Genomic DNA, 18864 nt, shown 5'->3' with positions numbered 1-18864 from the left:
AGCATGTTCAAGGGCACCAGGGTCAGGGTACCTGCCAGAGGAATATTAATGGGTTTCAACACAACAGCCAAAGCAATAGGGATCAGGCTTTATTTCTCTGCGGTAGGGACTTCCAAATCCAAGCCTGAACAGATGGAGGGAGGGAGGGGAGAGAGAGGAGGTTTTGGTCACAAGAGCAAAAAGTCAGTTTGCACCAGAATTTGAATGCTTTGATCATGAAGAAATTGGGTTGGAGTTTTTCTTGTGCATGCTCTCTCTCTCCCTCTCTTAAAAATCCATATAATGTAAAACGGTTAAATTCTGGGGGAGGAAGTGTTCATCTTCTGATCAGTAAATACTTTGTTTTGCCGTGTGGTGCCTGCTGACTTTACCGCTGTTGCAACCTTTTAAAATGCTTTCAGGAAATCTCATTAGATTTTAAATTTAATTTTTTATTATTATTATCAAGGAATCTGAAGAGAGTTCATAATAATCCCAATTTAACTTTTTAATAAAAACTGCAAATAATATGCCATCATGGATTTGATCTCATATACATATCTGATAAAAATTCTGATTTGCAGTAAAATTTGTTAGCTAGGGGTCTGTTGTCATCATATTAATTAATATAAAAGCTGCCAGCTTTAAAATGGCAATGTTACAGCCTATATTTTTTATAATGGTTTTGTGTTGTGCATTCAGTATTGGTGAAGCTTAAGATTTAGCATGCAGAAGTAATATCTATTATGATGGGATTGTCCACAGCAAATCGAGTAGGATGTTTGCTTAATTAAAAGTATTTATCTTAGATGATTTAAGAAGTATGTCCTACTGAACTGATAGTGTAAATTAGTTTCCTATAATCAGTTCACTGCTGATGACTCCCCTTACACTAAACAGAAGAAGAAAAAGGTAAGAGAAGAGTGAGAGGAAAGTAGCAGATCGAACGGTCTGAGAATTTGAAGGAACTTTAGAAATAACAATTAATTAACACTATGCCATTGAGCTGGGAATATACATGATCCCGCCCGTAATGCAGACAGCTAAACAGAGCCCTAGAAGGGTGCAGCTCTAGCAGAAAGTTAGGAAATGAAAACACGAAAAAAAGCCCAGATTCTCACTCCTACCTGTTAGACCTGTGCTACTTAATCTTCCCCCAGTGAGGCCCTAGGGGCACTGATACCTGGGGAGCTGACCTCGAGGATTAGTTGTGGGACAGAGCTTTGCCACCATGAGGAGACAGAGCTTGGGGCAGGATGATGTGATGCTGTGTGGGGCGTCTCGCGGGGTCTCAGCGGTGGCTTTCCCTGGCTGTGGGCAGGGTGCCAGGGGAGCAGAGCTGCTGTGGCTGGGGAATTTGGGCAGAGAGTGGAGAGCAGAGCCAAGGCAAAGGCTGGAGCTACAGAGAGAGAAGGAACTGGTCTGACCTGCTCCCCTGTGTGTTTTTAGGCATCTGTTTATAAAACTGGTGTAGTTTTTCAACCTATCTCAATGTTACAACCGAAGTCTCCTGCACTAGCCTGTTTTCCTTCCTTGCAATGCCAAATGACCCATGGAAAGCTGTAGATCTTCAGTCTATGGGGACAGTCTAACACTGGCAACTTCTAGGGGTGCTGCCCCAAAGAAGGGCCCCATCCAGTACCTAAGGAGGGCCTACAGGAGAGATGGGGAGGGCCTCTTTATCAGGGAGGGTAGCAATAGGATGAGGGGTAGCTGTTTTAAATTGAAAGAGGGGAGACTTAGATTAGGTATCAGGGAGAAATTTATCAGGGAGGGTAGCAATAGGATGAGGGGTAGCTGTTTTAAATTGAAAGAGGGGAGACTTAGATTAGGTATCAGGGAGAAATTTTTTACAGTGAGGATGGTGAGGCACTGGAACAGGTTGCCCAGAGAGGTTGTGGATGCCATATCCCTGAAAGTCTTCATGACCAGGCTGGGTGGGGTCTTAAGCAACTTGGTCTAGTGGGAGGTGTCCCTGCCCATGGCAGAGGGGCTGGAACTCTATGATCTTTAAGGTTGCTTCCAACCCAAACCATCCTATGATTCTATGATCTAACTCCTTCAAACCATCCCATCAGGTCAGGTATGTTCCTCGTGTGAGAAGCTCGTGACTCCCATTGCTGAGACCTACTTGTCTGCTTCTTGGAAAACCCTCCTGCCTACCAGACGGCCCCCCAAGACAACTGGACTTTCTGCCAGCCAGACACACAAATCAGCCACTAACTAGTTTTGGCTGAGGTTGTTGGATAAAATCTTCATAGATAGAGCCAAGAAGTCAGGCAAGACACATTTCTCTTCTTTGTGCCACAATTTGTTTTCTAATTATTTCTTCTTGTCTCCTTTTTACGCTCCAGACATTTTTTCTTTCTACATAAGGTAATAGGAAGAAATATTGTGTCCTACTCTAGTCATTTAATGTAAGTAATTTGGTTTAATTCTTATTATGAGCATTCAAGTAGCAAGTGACATTTATTGATAGATGTTACCCTTCTGAAACACTAGAAGAAATTATCTGGCTCATTCTCTGCAAATGTTGGCTTAGATGATGCTTTAGGAACGGGAAGCACCCTGTGTGACCCCTAGTCATGTGCACGGGACGGGAGCTGTCAGCGAAGCGCCTGGTTATGAATCTGGTTTTGATCTGTCCGTGTGATTTTCCAGGTGACCCTCGCACCCTGCCTACGCTCCATGCTCCCGGTTGTCAGCCCCGCGATGGCAGGCAGACAGACAGACAGACATCTGGACTCCCACTTCCCCTGGCCACCGCACCGGGAGTTTGGTGCTCCTGGAGCCGCCTGGGCGCCGCGGGACACCCACCCATCTGCCAGAGGCCTGACCCAGCCCCACCGCCGGCCGAGACGCTGCCGGGGACAGCTTCACCCTGCTTGCTGCTGCCTCCTTGTTCTACTCCTCTGAGTTATGCCCCAGCCCGCTGCGCCGCTGCCTCCGGGCTCTGCTGAGTTTTCAATTATCACAATATACAATGCAGATGCTATGTAAAACAGCTAGCATGACTCAGTAGCAGGCTGAGCTCAGTAGAAATACAGTTAAATAAAAAGGACTGCTATAATACCAGGAGGCTGATTGGAACCGCAAGATACCAGTGTCATATCCTGTGGCTTTTATGTTGGTAGATGTAGATTTTAGCCATTAGAGTCTAGCTATCCAGCAGATAACAACCAGAGGAAATGGATCTGGGTATCTTCAATTGTGAATAACTGATACGCTTTCACCAATAAAGGGAGGACCTGGTAAACTGCCAGAAGAAAACAAACTTTTGAGATACCTACAAATATAATTAGGCATGTAATATGTGGTAGCTTCTAACTGTGTGTAACTTAAACTCCCTGATTACCCACAATATATTTAAAATGGTGCATGGAGAGAGGTCTGACTTCAGAGAACTCATGTGTGGTTACATTCTCAACTCCAAATTCAGGCAAGGAAATAAATAGCAATTGCATGTCTCAACTAACCTATTTGTACAAACAGTAACAAACCCCCAGATCAGGTATCATGATATCTAGGTGGGGGTAAAATGCTATGACAAAAGAGAGAGAAATAAGCAAAAAATACAGTAGTGTAAAATGTGCCTGTTATTATATTTCTAGAAAAGCTCAGCAGCTGGAATTTTAGAATGTGCTATGTAGACAAATGTAAAAAGAGCAACACATTAAGTGTTTTTTTTTTCTCCAGAGCAAAATGAAATAGGCACACAGAGTAAATTATAATATTTAGTACTTTCAGGGCAAATTCTAGTTGAGGATCATGAAGTAATTTGAAAATATTAATGAATTAGCCTCACAGCTAGCTTTCAGGTAGATAATAATGATAATTATTACTATAAATAAATATTATTATTATCATTCTTGCTCCACGGAAATGAAAATTGAGGCATAAAGAATTTATGTATTTGTCCAAAGTCTGTGTTTTACTACTGTAACCATCCTTCTCTAGAACCATTATATATAAATTTTATCATTTTCCAAATACTGTCTGTGATATACTATTCAGTTTATGAGCTCTAAAAACCAACCAGCTGAGCTTCCTTATGAAACAGTGCCTGTGAACATCTCCATTTGCATTTGAATTCTCAAGCAGTGACAATCCTGCTTAAAAAAAATATAAAGAAAAAAGGAATCATGAAAATCAGTACAAAATCTGTCAGGGCCCCATCTGTGACTGGGTATCAGAATATCGCTAAGAAGCTCTGAGGAACAAAGTTCATTCCAAGTCTAACGCATAGTGCTTTTTGGTGGATGAAATTAATTCAAACAGGGTGAAATGAGGGCACATACCATAGAAAACTCTGTTCCTCCGCTGAGGAGTGAAGGAAAGCAGCATCTCTGCTGCGTGTGTGATCTCGGGTCTGGTACATGTAGTCATGCTTAAATACTAAAGGTTTAACATGGCAAAATATTCAGCGTGCTCACATCTCCTTTTGATAGCTACGTATACCTGCTGCTTTTCTGAGGAGTCTCATGGAATGGGTGATCTCTGGTCCTGACAAGATGAGGACTTAGATGATACGTGCTTGTTGCAAACAGCAAGCTTTCATAGCCAGCTACCTGAAGTAGTATGGAAACAAACGACTCCTCCCTGGCCTTGAAAATACCCCTACAAACATGTTTACTTCCTTCTGAATGGGAATATATAAAGGTTAGGGACACTTATTTGTATGTTTATATATTTGTATGTATGTTTGTATATTTATATATCTCCTCTTCAGGATCTGAATTCCTAAGAGTCTTGGCCTTAGCTTTTTGCTCTCACACATGCAATATTTGGAATTAACTGCAGGAAATAGGAGAGCCACAGCATTAACAGCATTTTAATACACCGTATTATTTTTCTTTCCCTTTTTTTAACCATTAGAGTATGCAAATGTTCAGTTAACTGGTCCTCATGTTTTCTCTTTATTGAATTGCTTTCACTATGGCAAATAAATATTCATAAAGAAATGTGGACAATAAATCATTTCAAATAGTTCAAAGACATTTTGCTTGTAGACTGCATATATATTCAGCTGTGACTTGCCTTTAATATTTCATTCAAGAGAGAGACGTGTAGAAGGACAATGGAGATAATGTGTCAAGTAGTAATTAAAACAGGGGGTAATGATTAAAACCATTTTGATTTACATTGTGCTCTGTCAAATTCATAATCTCCTGTGTTTGTTAAGATGACTTTCTACTTGTTTTATACAGAAACTCAAAATAAATTTCTGTTTGAAGACGCTGCACAGAACAAAAGATTTCAGCCCTGAGCTTGTGCGGTGCAGAGCCTTTCCCATCTCTGGAGTTTGGGTAAATATTCTGCACCATCCTAGCAAGATAAAACTCAGGCAGGCACTGTCCCTCCTCCTAATACTGTGACTGCTCTGGGAAGTAGATCCAGATGCAGAACAGAAGACAGCCAAGGGACACCCTAGTGTGTACAGGCACATGCAACCTGTCTCACCATTTAGATTTAAGCTAAGAGCTCCAAAAAAGTCGAAGTTAAAGATTTGGTTAGTTTATACATTTGGGGATCTTGGTTCAAATCCAAGTAACAATGTTACTTGGATGTTGTGTCATTATATGCGTTTTGGCTACTAATACACATATTGGCCCAAACTCGTTATCTTTCCTGATTTGTTGCTGACTTTAGGCCCTGATTCAACACAGCACTTACATACAGACTTAAATAAATTGATTCAGGAAAGCATTCCTCTTTGTGTTTAATCTTCAGCAGACATTCAACTTCGAAATCAATGGGACTTATGAACAGGCCTGACCTTGGGGTCTAAATGGTTGCTGAATCAGTGCATTGACAGAAACATACTGGAAAAGATAATATCCATGTCTAATCAGAATTATAGCCTCTACTTTCATGGGAAATTACCCATAGATAACACATTATTCTGCTCAAGAAATCCATTTTATAGCATTTATTAGAAAGCCTTAATTCACATTGTCTGTTTATGCCAAAGATAGCAGATGAGCAGTGTCATTCCTTGATAGTGTATCTGTAATATTGTTTGAAAGAGAAAATAAAATACAGGAAAAGTGCTGGCATAAGGGGCCATTCCTAATTATTTACTGAGACTTTCTCAATTGCCTGCCACATGGCAATACTTTGGAGGACGGGCAGGAGGAAAATAAGGCAGAGTGGTTCTGAAATCCCATGGACATGAAGAAAATTGCCTATGAAATACCATGTTATGTAGTATCTAAAACTGAAATTCCTCACTTAGAATAACATTTATAAGAGCTGTTTGTCCAGTCTACCTATGGAATTTTGAGTGATCACATGTTTTTGTTATACCAGAGCAGCAAGAGTAAAAGGGGTGGATGTTTCTGGTATTGTGGTGTACAGGTTATGCAAGTGCAACTATGGCCAAATCTATGAAATTACGAGAAGCAGTTGGTAAAATAATTGATCCTATGTTGCATGAAATAAAATAATCTTCTTGCTATTCTTAAAAATTTTTCACCTTCAGTCTTATTTATTATATTACAAAGACAGCAAACAGGGACTCTTAAATGCTGTTTATACGGTTGAAACACATAGAAGGGGAAGTAAATTATGATGGGTCTCATCATGTCATCTAATTCAATGAAAGATAAGTATGAAGATCATAAGAAATGCAAGCAGAGTCAATGGGTGCTACCTTTCTGTACAACCATAGAAGGATACTGTGATCCACATTATTCCACTGGTCTGAAGGCAGAGTTTGGGAATAACACACAAAGAAAAGCTCTACAGCTAAACCTGGCTCAGTGGTAGAAACTCCCGCAGTTACCTGCATCTATCCTATTGCTGTCTACACTTGGTTTAAAGTTGGTGAGTCAGGAATATGCATTTGCTGTATTGCATGCTCATTGCATGCAAGCTCTGTATTGCCTGCAAACCTCTGAATTAAAGGGCAGCCTGTAAGGGGAAAGCACAGAGAGTCAGGACTTATCCTCCTGTGTAATTCTCAAATTACCAAAAAAAAGCTGAAGCTCCCTGTTCTGTCATATCAACTACTCTGCCCCAGGAGAGGGTGAGGTTAGAGCAAATCTGCATTCTGAAACAGTCACTGCTTCTCATAGGCATTTCCATATATGGTCATGAATTGAAGCTAAATGTGCTTAAATTAAGATCACCTGTTCTCAATGAAATCAATTAGCGCCTAGCAGACCCAAAAAGCTTATAGAGCTCAAGGTGAGCAAGAACAGGTCCTTGCTGGATCAAAGGCTTTTCCCAACCTGAAGAAGCACTGGGAGGAATAACGAATCTATGCTATGATGTTAGGATCTCCTTAATCGATTCTTTAGTTTCTGCGGAAATCTTACTGACACAGAGAATTTAATTACAGAGGTGAGTTTTGCAACTGATTTAAAGAGTCTGGGATTTCACTTTTTCAACTGTCCTTGTACCTTTGATTAGAGCATTGTAATGATTTTTCTATGGTGCATGTAGCATAGAGGTTGTAGAGAAAAAATGTTTCTCCCCTCACTTCACCAGTATTTACACTGTTATATTTTTGAGGAACTCAAAAGAAGTGACCTGCTCTGTGTTGTACCAAACACTTTCACTGTATGCCTATACCTATTTGTCCCAGTTATTCTCCTTTTTAACTTAGGAAGACTATTATTTGTGTCTGAAAATCCCTTTGATGAGTCTTTTGGCATTATTTTCTGGTTCTGCCTGCAAATATTAGGCCAAATTCTTAATTAGTATTGATTTGCCCTGATTTTGCCACAAACAGGCTGACTTTCAACTGCTGAACTGCTGGTCACTTAACTTTACTTCCTAATTGCTTTAGCTTTCTTTATTATTATTATTATTACTAAAGAAAGAACTAGTTCACCTTTTTTCTGAACACATAATAAGACATCCTAAGCCAACCTGATCACAAGGAAGGAAGGAAGCCCTATGGGTGCTGAGAATTCATATGTTTTTAACAGCAATCTGGCATATATTGTTGTTGTTCCCCATGGAAATAAACATGGATCTCCCCATGAAGTAAAAGCTCATCATATATTACACTATGCTAACTTCACACCCTGCTGCAGCACTCGAGCTAATGTGAGGTGAAATGCAACATACAGTAGCCTAAAATAGAAGAAATGCTTCCTAATGCTCATCCACAGAGGTGGGTAAAGAAAAGAAGTGTTTCCCCCTACTAGTGAATTTCTTTTTTTCCACGATTATCTGGAAACTGAAGCCACCAAAGATAAACTTTGTGGAAAGGACCATTCTGTATCCCACAGGGATGTAATGAAAGTAATCAAACAGCTAAAGAATCTAGATCAGAAAGATTTTTGGTTATGAGTGGTTTGTTTGTTGTGTTGTTTTGTTTTGTTTGGGTTTTTTTCCCTCTTTCTGTTCTGGCTTTTCTCCAAGCAGGAGGATAATTTCAACTCATAACAGATGTAGACCATCCCCTAAGACTCGGGATCAATCAGGTAGAAGGTGACGGTTTCCCTTAACATCTTGAGATTTATTTTGGTTTAAAAGTCTGTTTTGTGTCCTGCAGACCCATTATTTAGTAAAATAAATGCTACAAATGCAGCCATAGTATGCTTGAAAAAGAACAAAACTAGCTTGAGTTTATACTCAAATGTAAACTGTTTGTCACAGAGGAATAAGAAAAAAAGGCTCCTGATGCTGTGACAGAGTTAAAAGCAAAAGCACCACATGGCAAAAAGGGCAAGTGAGAAAAGACAATGAACAGGTGGTAGAAGAACAAGGGGAGGAGATAATAAAACAAGGGGAAAAGTGTATTAAAGAAAGAAGCTTAGACCAAAGAAGTGTGCACAGCCCCAGGGGTATGCTTGTGGCACTTCAAAAAAGGCCTGACTACCTTTCAGAGATAGTAAAAACAGAATGAAAAGAGGGAAGGGAGGCGTGACAGCCTGTAGCAGAGTTAAGAGAGTTGAGAAGAAAAACATAAGGCACACTGGTTATTTATACATCCTCCCACAGTTCTTTCTTTGTAAAACATCCTATGGCTTGGTTAGAGTGGAGGTAGGAAGAGCGTAAGTAGATGTAATGGCTTAATGCTGCTGATGTGTCTTGTAACTAAATAGTTTGATTTAGGATATCAGTGTTCTGAACACAAATCATCCCACAAACCCTACTGTGGGATGTATATCGGTAATAGAAGTGGTATCTGTATTGTAGGAACTTCAAATGCTCAGTTACTCATGAAGGAATCAAGGTGTTACACTATTAAAATTTGGCCCAAATAGGCCTGTATTTTGAGCACTTTTCTTCACTCATTGTGTTTGGTGTCACAGTCATCTTTTATGGAAGAAATGTAAATCCTTGACGTTTGATACACATCAAACAATCCTGAACTTCAGACACACATTGCTTTAGAAGGAACTACATGTGCTGTTCTATATAATCAAAACAAGGAAACAAATGGAATTGATTTGTTCTTTAGTGAAGTTACTGATAATATAAATGGGTCCAGAGTCTCTTTATGACTTTGCAGAAAGTTTAAAGGTCTCTTTTGAATCGCTATGTGATAATAGTTTAGCTTCTGCTCTGTATACAGCTTCATCTGTCCCATGAGTAGCTTCTGTCAGCACCTTGGGCTTGCTGGTCACAGCCCTGGGTGCATAAGTTTTCTTAGAAAGTGTAAGGAGCAAGTGTTGTTATTGCTTGTATTGAAATTGTTGGCTAAAACTCTTTTTTGGGGTTAAAAACCTCCATTTACTGTGGGTGCTTCTAAGGGTAGATATGTACCCTTCCTTCTGACTAACTGTTTTGGTGGTTACTTAACAGGAACTATTTATGATATAGCATTGGCTGCTCTTGATTATCTTCTGAACTCCTTCATACAGCACATCCTTCTAAGCACTCCTTAGAGCTGGTGAGACCTGACTGCTTGTGTAGTCAAGCACTATCTAAAGTCATACAGAAAGAGGGCTCAAGTCCTCCCTGTCGACTCATGTAATATGCAACTGCTTTCTCATGTGAGGAGAAACTATTTGCCCTCTTGCTTGAGATGGCTAAAAGCTTCTTCACTGGAAGATACAGAGCTTTGTTGCAGCTAATTATAGATGACTGGGCAAAACTAATCCCTCAAAGTTCCATCAATGAATTCCATGTTTTATGAACGTGCACTGTATTTTGCAAGCAGTCAATATCACAGATAATGACCTTTGGTAAATAGAACACCTAACAATGACGTTGGCAGACTTATAGAATTTTTTTTACATACAGAAATTAAATACCTTCTAAACAAGATATGTTTAAATTGGAGAATGCAAAGCACATGCTGTAGTCCTGAAAGAAGAAGTTGCAGAAGCTTTAATCCCGATTTCCCTAATGCTCAGTTTGTGTATAAATGTTCTCCTTTGCTGCTGTTTCTGCTGCTACAAATGAGGCAAGGCACAGCTAATGGGCACTATGTCAGTAAAAGATTTGAGCTATGGGGAAACCCCACCCATATTTTGAAGCTTGCAAGGTCAGGGTAGAATAGGTACCCTTGCCTTAGCAGCCTCTTTGGGCTGCTGTGGAGCAGCAAAACTGAGCCCTAACATAGCCAAGAATCTGGCCCTAAACATTCTCTTAAAAGAACAGGCAGATGAATGGTCTGGTTTACCGTTGAAGTTGGCAATAGTTAATTGAGAGAGACTATAATCGATACTTTATGTAATTTAAACCTGATGCAGCCAAGTAGCCTGCCTCTGAAACTTTCCAACGGAAGTTTGCAATATTCCCAGGACTCAATGGTATTTTGATGAATAACATTTCTAGCAAGCTAATTTTCTAGTTAATTATCATCAAACACCTAGACAGACTTTCTGCAATATTAGATATGCTTTGAAAAAAAAACCCCACAAAACCACCACCACTCTTCAACCATGGGCAGAAGGGAATTGCAAATTCATAGATATATACAGATTTTCAAATCTTGAACCAGCGGTTTATTACAGTATCTTGGTGGTAAAATATAGCATCTTATAGTTGGCAGATAGCAAAAAATAACATAACTGATTGTGAAATTTAGGACCATGATCCACAGAGAGAGACCTAAACTGTATATTAAAAAGTAAATTAAGTTGTAGTAGAAATTTTAAATGGCAAACCATGTTTTCCTTCAGCCAAATGTGTTCTGACCAAAAGGATTCTATGCATATTTGTTTGTTTTCCTTTTTTCTGAGGAGTGCTTTATTTCAACCTTACAGGGAAAAGAAAGAAACCTTACAATGCAGCTCACCAAAATTCACAGATCTATATAGATTTGTTATCCCAAGTGTATTATCCCTCTTCTAAAACACTTTGAGGTTACACTTAGTCATAAATATTTCTAGTCTACTAGTCTCTACTTCATTTTGTTCTGTGGAAGTAGTATGAAATGGAGGTACAGGCTTAAAAAGGAAAAAAAGCGTTACTGGAAGAAGCAAAGCCAGCTATGTCACTCTCTGCCAGACTCTGCATCCTTTCAAATTCATCCTGCTGGTACTAAGGCTTGTCCCTCACAAGATCACAACCTACAGCTGCTGTGAGTAGTACTTGCTCAGTGTCACACTGCTCAAGCCGTGCAAAATCAGATCCAAGGCAAATTGTGTTACCATGGCTTTAATGGGGGTGGGAGGAGCTCATAATCTTTAAATGGCTGGTATGCACTTGTGAAGCATATAACCCAAAACCAGAGCTAACAGTTTAAGTATATGATGGGAGAATAACAAACAAGCGTAACAAACAGATGGGCCAGCCAGTCTGTTACAACGTGGTTCAACTGCAGGTCTGGCTGTGTGTGTATGGGGGGAGCTCCTTAGTCAATCTTAATTGTCATAGCTCCATTGACTTTGGTATTTACAATAGCTTTATTTATATGATGATGATTAATTTATTCTGTGATTGAGAAAAAGAATAAAAAAGAAAAAGGGCTTTTAAATCCTATGGTATTCTGTTCCTTTCAGGCTTATAGCGAATATATCCAGTGACAGTGATATAGGTTCTCTCTGCAATAAGTGTGAAATGACAAGTATGAGTATATATATGATCTCATTGTCACTATTTGACAAGCTTGAAAAAAATGTTTTGGCTATAGAAGCTATTGAAGTAGGTGTTATGAGGCATGTGGGAGGGATCCTTCAATTTTTTGGAATGTTTGAAGCAGGAATTTGCTGTGTGAGCTAAAAGGACTATGTCTGCACCCCTCTCTCCCCCCATGAGTCCCAGCCAGGTGAAGATCACACTTTCCCAGCTGGCTGTTGTGGCTGGAGTCCACCTAATGGCAGGCCTTCTGCAGGAAGGTGGAATGCAGCTTAGCCAAAAGTTGCTATAGCAATAGATTGTTATGCAGTTATTATTATGCAGTTACCTTGAACATCTAGGTACTTCAATGGAAAAAGTGATAATTGGTACAAATTTGGGGAAGGAGCTCCACTGGACATAATTTTAAAAGTGAACAAAACCAACAAAAAAAGGCAAACAACCAAAACAAAAAAATAAACACAAGAAAACACAAAACCTTTTACTTTGCTCCTTTGTGTAAGAAATAGACAGCTTTACAAACACCATGGCTTTTTGTTTTAAGATCAAACTCTGCATGAAGTAAACAGCACCCACCATAACACAGTACATTTTTGTTATGCATACATTTTAGTATGAAAGTTGTTGTTTTGCTGTGTGAGACTTAAATATAATGTATGGAAAAAACCCCCAAACATATAAAACAATAGACGACCAGAGAAGTGATAATATTGTGTGTGCAAGACATCTGAGTAGAAAAGCTGTCATAAGGTCAATTGGTGTTATGGGGTGAATGGTAGATAAAGAAAAAGAGAAAGGTAGAAGAAATACTTTTGGAAGAAACAAAAATAAAAGCAAGAATTAAATATTTGGATATGATCAAGAGTCACAAATTTAGGCATGAGATTAGACAATTTAATCTTGGTTTATTTGGTGGAAGAGGATTTATTTTTTTAAGGCATGGAGTGTGTTCTATAGCAGCAGTCATTTTCAGTGGAAATAAGATGGTCTGCATTGATGGATATTGTTTGTGATAAAGGGTTAATTTCCAGAAGGAAACTGGTTTAGCTCAGATTTTTTTTTTTATCAAATTGACTCTTCTTGATTTGATGTAGTGATCTAATATGACCTTGATTAAATTACAGAGAAAATGATGATGCAGACTGTTTGTCCTATTGACAATTGTTACCTTAGGCTAGGGTGGCAGTGAATTAACGTCTTGCCCATATTTTGCAGGGACCTTGGGTGGGAATTAATTTCTCCTATTCATTTCAACTTTGCCAAGAAAGCAATAACTGTTGTTGATTGTAAAGTTAGCTGTTTCTGAAGTGGTGAAATAGGCTCCAGGAATTTGCTCAAAACAGTCCAAGACAGATGACTAGTTTGTCATCAGCCTAGTAGTTCAGCAAGGACATAGGGACGTACTAAAAGTCATTTATATTATCTGAGCATCAGTTCTCCACTCAACAGCCGAGGCTGTAGTAGTCTTTATCCATCATCTTACACCAATAGTTGGGGGCTACAGCCACATCTGAGACTTGTAAGTGGAAATTGGCTTTCTTCTATCTGGTATATGGGCCCTGGGTAAAAGTCAGCTCTATAGCAAGGTAAGGAAGAGAAATTTTCTTGAACTGTTCCATGGAAAACTCTGTCAAGTTATTGTTCTGTTTGCCCTACTTGCTGGAAGCTACAGAGCAAAATGGTGTATCAGTGCTTTTGAGGGCTTCTGCTTATGGCTCCAGCTCAAGCACTATGTTACCTTGCAGCAATTATTTATGCAGTGTAAAGCGCCATAGAACAGCTTTTCTCCAGCAATATTTAATTATTGAAATATTAAACAGAATATTCAAGTTAATTACCTGTGTCTGTTAGGTGTTGATGACTGTTGAATACTATTATAAACTTCTAGTTATACTTGGAGTCTATTGCACTGAGCAGACCTGGAGAATACAGTGGCATCTGCTAAAAATCATTTTCAACTATAGCCTTTTAACTCTGGGTTTAAATCTTGCAATAGGAGCAATATTCTTCACTGCGTGTATGGCCACAACTGCTGAAGTTACAGACCAGTATAAACAAATCGCTTGCAAGTAAATGGAACTCTCTATAGGAAGCAACTCACAAGCATGCAAAGAGCTGGGTTATAAATGTGCAGAGTCCTGTTTAGTGTTTACATAGAGCACTGGTGGAGGGAGAAAGCTTCACTATTTTAATAGCAATCCAGTATGTATTTAACATTAAAAAGAAAATTTTAATTTTTGTGTACCATAATAACTAAATGGGAAGATGTCTGTTAATATAAAACTGGTATGGGCTTTTACACAGCTAAACAACTAATGTCACTTGTAAATTGTCATCTGTAGGCAAGTAAGTAGACAGTCCTCTGGCAATGTCGTGCATTATATGTAGGCTAGGGAGAAGTAAAGTGTTTACATTACAAAATTAGACAAGATAACTCTTCATTCTTGTTTTGCCTTTACTGCCTTTACTTAAGATTTCTCTGATAAACCTGCCTACCAAGTTGACTTACGATGATGCTAGCATAGAGTTCCGAGCAGTTGCTATGCTTTTTCTTTTGTAGTGCTCTCATTAGTATTTTAATAACAGATTCTGCAATGACTATCAGTTATTCTATTTTTTTTTAATCACAAGGTGTAGCTGAAGGTGTTAAAAAGATACTAACCTAGCCTAAAACTGCTGTTGCTGACCATTGGGCACTACAAGTGTGGCTGGGATTTCAGCCATGAGAGGAATGGATGTATTGTGGAGACAAAGAACTAACTGCAATTTCTTAAAGGGACATTGAGTTACCATCAGTTATTGTATTTCTTTTAGGAAAAGACAAACCTTTTTTTTCCTTTTTGAGCTACCAAATAAGAACAATTCAAACACACCAACAGTTTATTTGTTTCAAGGATGTTAACCTGGTGGCAGTTTTTCTTTACAAAACAGGAATTTAAAAAAAGCAAACAGTAGCCATTTGAAAAGCTATGAAAGTTGAAACCAGTTATGCTGTAACTATAGAGACCAATGGTAAATAGTACTAGTATTTTGTAAATAATTCAAGAGGTACCTTGTCAGTGTCTCTGGAAAGCAACACAACTACAGAATCTCTTTAAAATAAATAAATAAATCTGTTCCTGCTGTTGCTGAAAGGTATGAACTCATACCAGTAGTTCAGTGAATATATTTGTGGTGTCTGTTTGTTTTAGAGGCTGATCTTCCTCTGATCTTGCTGCATGCTTCACTTTGAAACTGCAAGCACAGTAGTAGTCAATTTTGCATGGTCTTAAGCTAGGCAGTTAAGTCATCATCTCTAATATTTACCTGACTGGATAAATGCTTGCTGTTTGTAGACGTTATGTTCTCTAATAGCTTGGCAGTTTGCCTGACTTCTTGGAGACTTGAAAACCTCTGCACAGGGGAGGGAGGGCTGGAAGGTCAGTTTGCACAGATACCAGCCAGGTGACATCTTTTGGAATCTCAGGTAAACTCAGTATCATTTTGTCCTACTTCTCTGCTGCACAATGAAATGGTTCCAAACCAGGTCTCATTCAACAGGCAAGCCTCACTCTTGTCAGAAAATTGCTGCCACAAGGAATGTAGAAGATGCAAATAATGCAGTATACTGGGCCTCAGAGCAAATGGTCTGATTCTTCAAAACAAACTTATCTTTCCCTCTTCTCATCCCAGAGGTACATATGTCTGGAAAGGAGCACCCTTTGATTCTAACACCCAGGGCTGGAAGAGGTGAATGTGACACCCCTTCTACCACCGCAACCATGACATGTCTCAGAGGCAACTATGTGATTTCAAATTTTCAAATCCTATAGTGGATTTCCTTTTTTGTCCAGAAAGCATAATTTGGCTTGAGTGGCTGCTCATTATCTCTAAAATTGAGTTTAACATGCTCTTCCTGTAAGGTAATTTCAGCAATCTCTTCCCCAGCTTCAGTGATCCAAAATCCCATCTTAATCTGAGATCTGTACTTGCTTTTATCCAGGGAAAACTCATACTAAATGTGTATACTTCTAAGCTTATAAAGACCCAGATTTCCCAACTATTCTACCTAGCTAAGGTCCAGCAACATGAGAAGCACGTTAAGAGACTGCAAATAATTTGAGGCACATACAGAGAAAAGATACTTGGACCAGTGCTAACCTAGGATATCAATTTAGCAATTCTCAAGCTTAGTAATAAATATAGGCTTTGTCTACAGATGTCATCACTGGAGACTGGAGGGGGGAAAAAAAAAGCCAGATTTTTCAATCCCCTAAAATATCCTAAAGAAACATTTGGTGGCATTTAAATAGAAAAACATTATGCTATGCCAGAAACAAGTTTTACTTTTTAATATTTCTTTGAATTGCATGATAGTGGTTATCAAAAGATGTTTGTGGTGTGAAAATATGTGGGTTCTTTTTGCTTATTTTTTTTCCCCCAAGATGATAATGTTGAAACTTGTGGTCCTTGCTACGTCTGAAAAATTATAAAGCAGTTTAGAAGACAAGCATTTGTTTACACTGCCACAGATGGCTGGAATAAATTAGTGGACTCACTAAAGAACAGTTCATTTTAGTTTAAAATGCATTTGGACACTTATCAAAGCTCACATGGTGGCCATTTTATGTTATTTATTCATCTATTTGTGCTTTACAATTCCATGCCCAAAGGCTATGTCTGAGTAATGGTCAGAGTTTCCTTCTAACAGAATTTATAATTATGTATATCTCGTACTTCAAACGCATTTGTACTCCTGTGCTGTGGCATACCCTGGGATGTCCTGTGTAGCTAGTCTCTCTGAAGAGCACTGCAAATCCTATTGTAAACAAGCAGATTAGAAAAGCAAGGTAAACATCTTCACTAATGTGAATGTTTTAACTTGAGCATTTCCCCTAAACTGGTGAAGAAATGCATCGTGTTGTAATTCTATGCTTCCTTCAACATCAACACTTATTTGGGAGAGGTAGCAAGAGCAACACTTTCCAAATTAACTCTTGAATTCCAATACCTCTGATTGGATTAGGAGGAGGGTGGACAAAGAATGGCATAGTTACTCTATGGTTCTTAATTTATGGACCTTTCAGAAACAGTACAGTAAAAACTCTCCCTCTCACATTTCAACTTTTTCACATGTATACACTTGTTTCCTCCTTGACAACAGTTCACTGAATACATGCAACACAGATGCCTTGAGTGTTGATGAAGCTGGCACTGGAATCAGTGGGGTTGTTTCTTTCAATTTTCTTCTAATAGTAATTTGCCTTGTCCTGGGAAGATCAACACCACTCCTAGCATAAGGGAAGAAATCAAACCAACATCTGAGTAGCTGTTGGGAGCCTCCAGAAGCATCTTGTCATCTTCATGGCATTTTCTTGCTAATCCCATTTCTCTTGGACCCTTTGTATACTGGATATACCACCTTTTAGACTGTTGCACTTGGGAGTTGACAAACTGAACTGAGAAGGCAAAAGCAGCAAATAACTGAAATGCAAATCTGTACACTGTCATAGCGAGGTCCTCAAAGAAGGTGAAAGAGCACCTTGGGTTTACTTCAGGCTTTCCTGAGTCCTGTGAATTTGACAAATGAATTTGCTTAAGTGTAATGAGTAATCTGGATTGCTAAATCAGGCATTCAGATGTTGGGAGGTGCTAACTGTGTGACTGTAACCATCACTCTTCATTGGATGCAATGAGTGAGGAAACTGGTCCTGGAATAAAAATAGTGTGTGATTAAAGACTGATCATCAGGTCCAAGTTACAACCGCACAGCAAATAAAAGCCTGGAAGTGATGTGAATCAGGAGCAGTTTTGAGGAATAAGTAGGGAGTTGCATGTATGATATGTCAGTACACTGAGACCTCTAGGCTCCCTAATACATCACTGCCAGAATTTGAATGCTGAACTTTCAGAGTTTACAGTTTACCCTTTAAACTCACAGATTAACTACTGTAGTGGCTGGAGGAGGAATCTTTTCGTTTAGATGGCAGGTTGTGTTCTTGGAACCATTCAAATTTGAAGAACGTGGCCTTGCTCGCTCCCTGCTGCCCTGCTTTGCCCTTTTGTGCCCTCCCAGCCAGGCAGCCGTTCCCGGCACAAGGCTGTTGCTGCTGTGGTGGCAGTCAGTGCCTGCAGGTTTTCTGAGAAAGTTCACATGTAATTATTTCTTTGGCATGTGAGGAAAATTTTACCTGAAGAGCACAAGGAACAAAAGGTTAACAGCAATTTTCAAAAGCCTATAACTCACCCAAGTCTCAACAGCATTTCATGCCAGAAGTGAAAGTTAGGTCTTTAGCATCTTTCTGTTGCTTTCAAAATCCTGCTGGGAGGGGTGGAATTTAAAAAACAGAGGCTTAGCACTTTTCCAGAAAAAGAGCCCAAATCATGTTTAAGTTGCATAACACTTATTAAAATTTCTCATAAAGTCTGCTTTAGAAAAGTGGGAATACTTGTATTCTGATGAATATAGCGCATGCCTCCATGTTTCTGCTCATTTATTCCCTAAAACAAAGGTCAGCTGTACAGATGCTGAGTGTTGATAAGAGCACTATTTGCCACAGTGAGAATCCAGAGATCAGAAGGGTGGTCCATGGAAGGCTAGCCCTCCCGAACTGCTGGGGGAAGCTGACAACTGCCACAGACTGACAGTCTGTCATGGTTTGCAGACAGTAAGTTGATCCCCAGGAGAAATGTGGGAGGGGAAATAAGAGGAACCCCCTCCAAGAAAAAATAAGAATTGTGAGGAAAGGCAGGATATGGTTAGGTCACTGAATCCCTTTCTCTGACCTGTACTTATTGGCAGAATAAGCCCCACTTCATTTGGAGGGGAAAACCCTACTTGTATGAAATTTAGATGGTGTTACTATTTACTGGTTTCACAAGGCAAAAATCCTACAGTTGTCAGGTTCATTTGTCTTGGTA

General features: G+C 39.3%; 1 long non-coding RNA gene across 1 annotated transcript in view; it reads left to right on the top strand.

Moving 5' to 3' along the window:
- Positions 1–6440, top strand: part of LOC106886360 — a 48091-nt gene extending 41651 nt beyond the window's left edge. Inside the window, exon 4 of the long non-coding RNA XR_001411640.1 lies at positions 2641–6440. This is a non-coding gene — a long non-coding RNA (uncharacterized LOC106886360). The remainder of the gene's footprint in view (positions 1–2640) is intronic.
- The last annotated feature ends 12424 nt before the right edge of the window (positions 6441–18864 follow it).

This window comes from Calidris pugnax, unplaced genomic scaffold (assembly GCF_001431845.1).
Source record: "Calidris pugnax isolate Ruff unplaced genomic scaffold, ASM143184v1 scaffold18, whole genome shotgun sequence".
Classification (NCBI taxonomy): domain Eukaryota; kingdom Metazoa; phylum Chordata; class Aves; order Charadriiformes; family Scolopacidae; genus Calidris; species Calidris pugnax.
The sequence above is the reverse complement of the archived record's forward strand: the minus strand, read 5'-3'. Positions and strand labels throughout refer to the sequence as shown.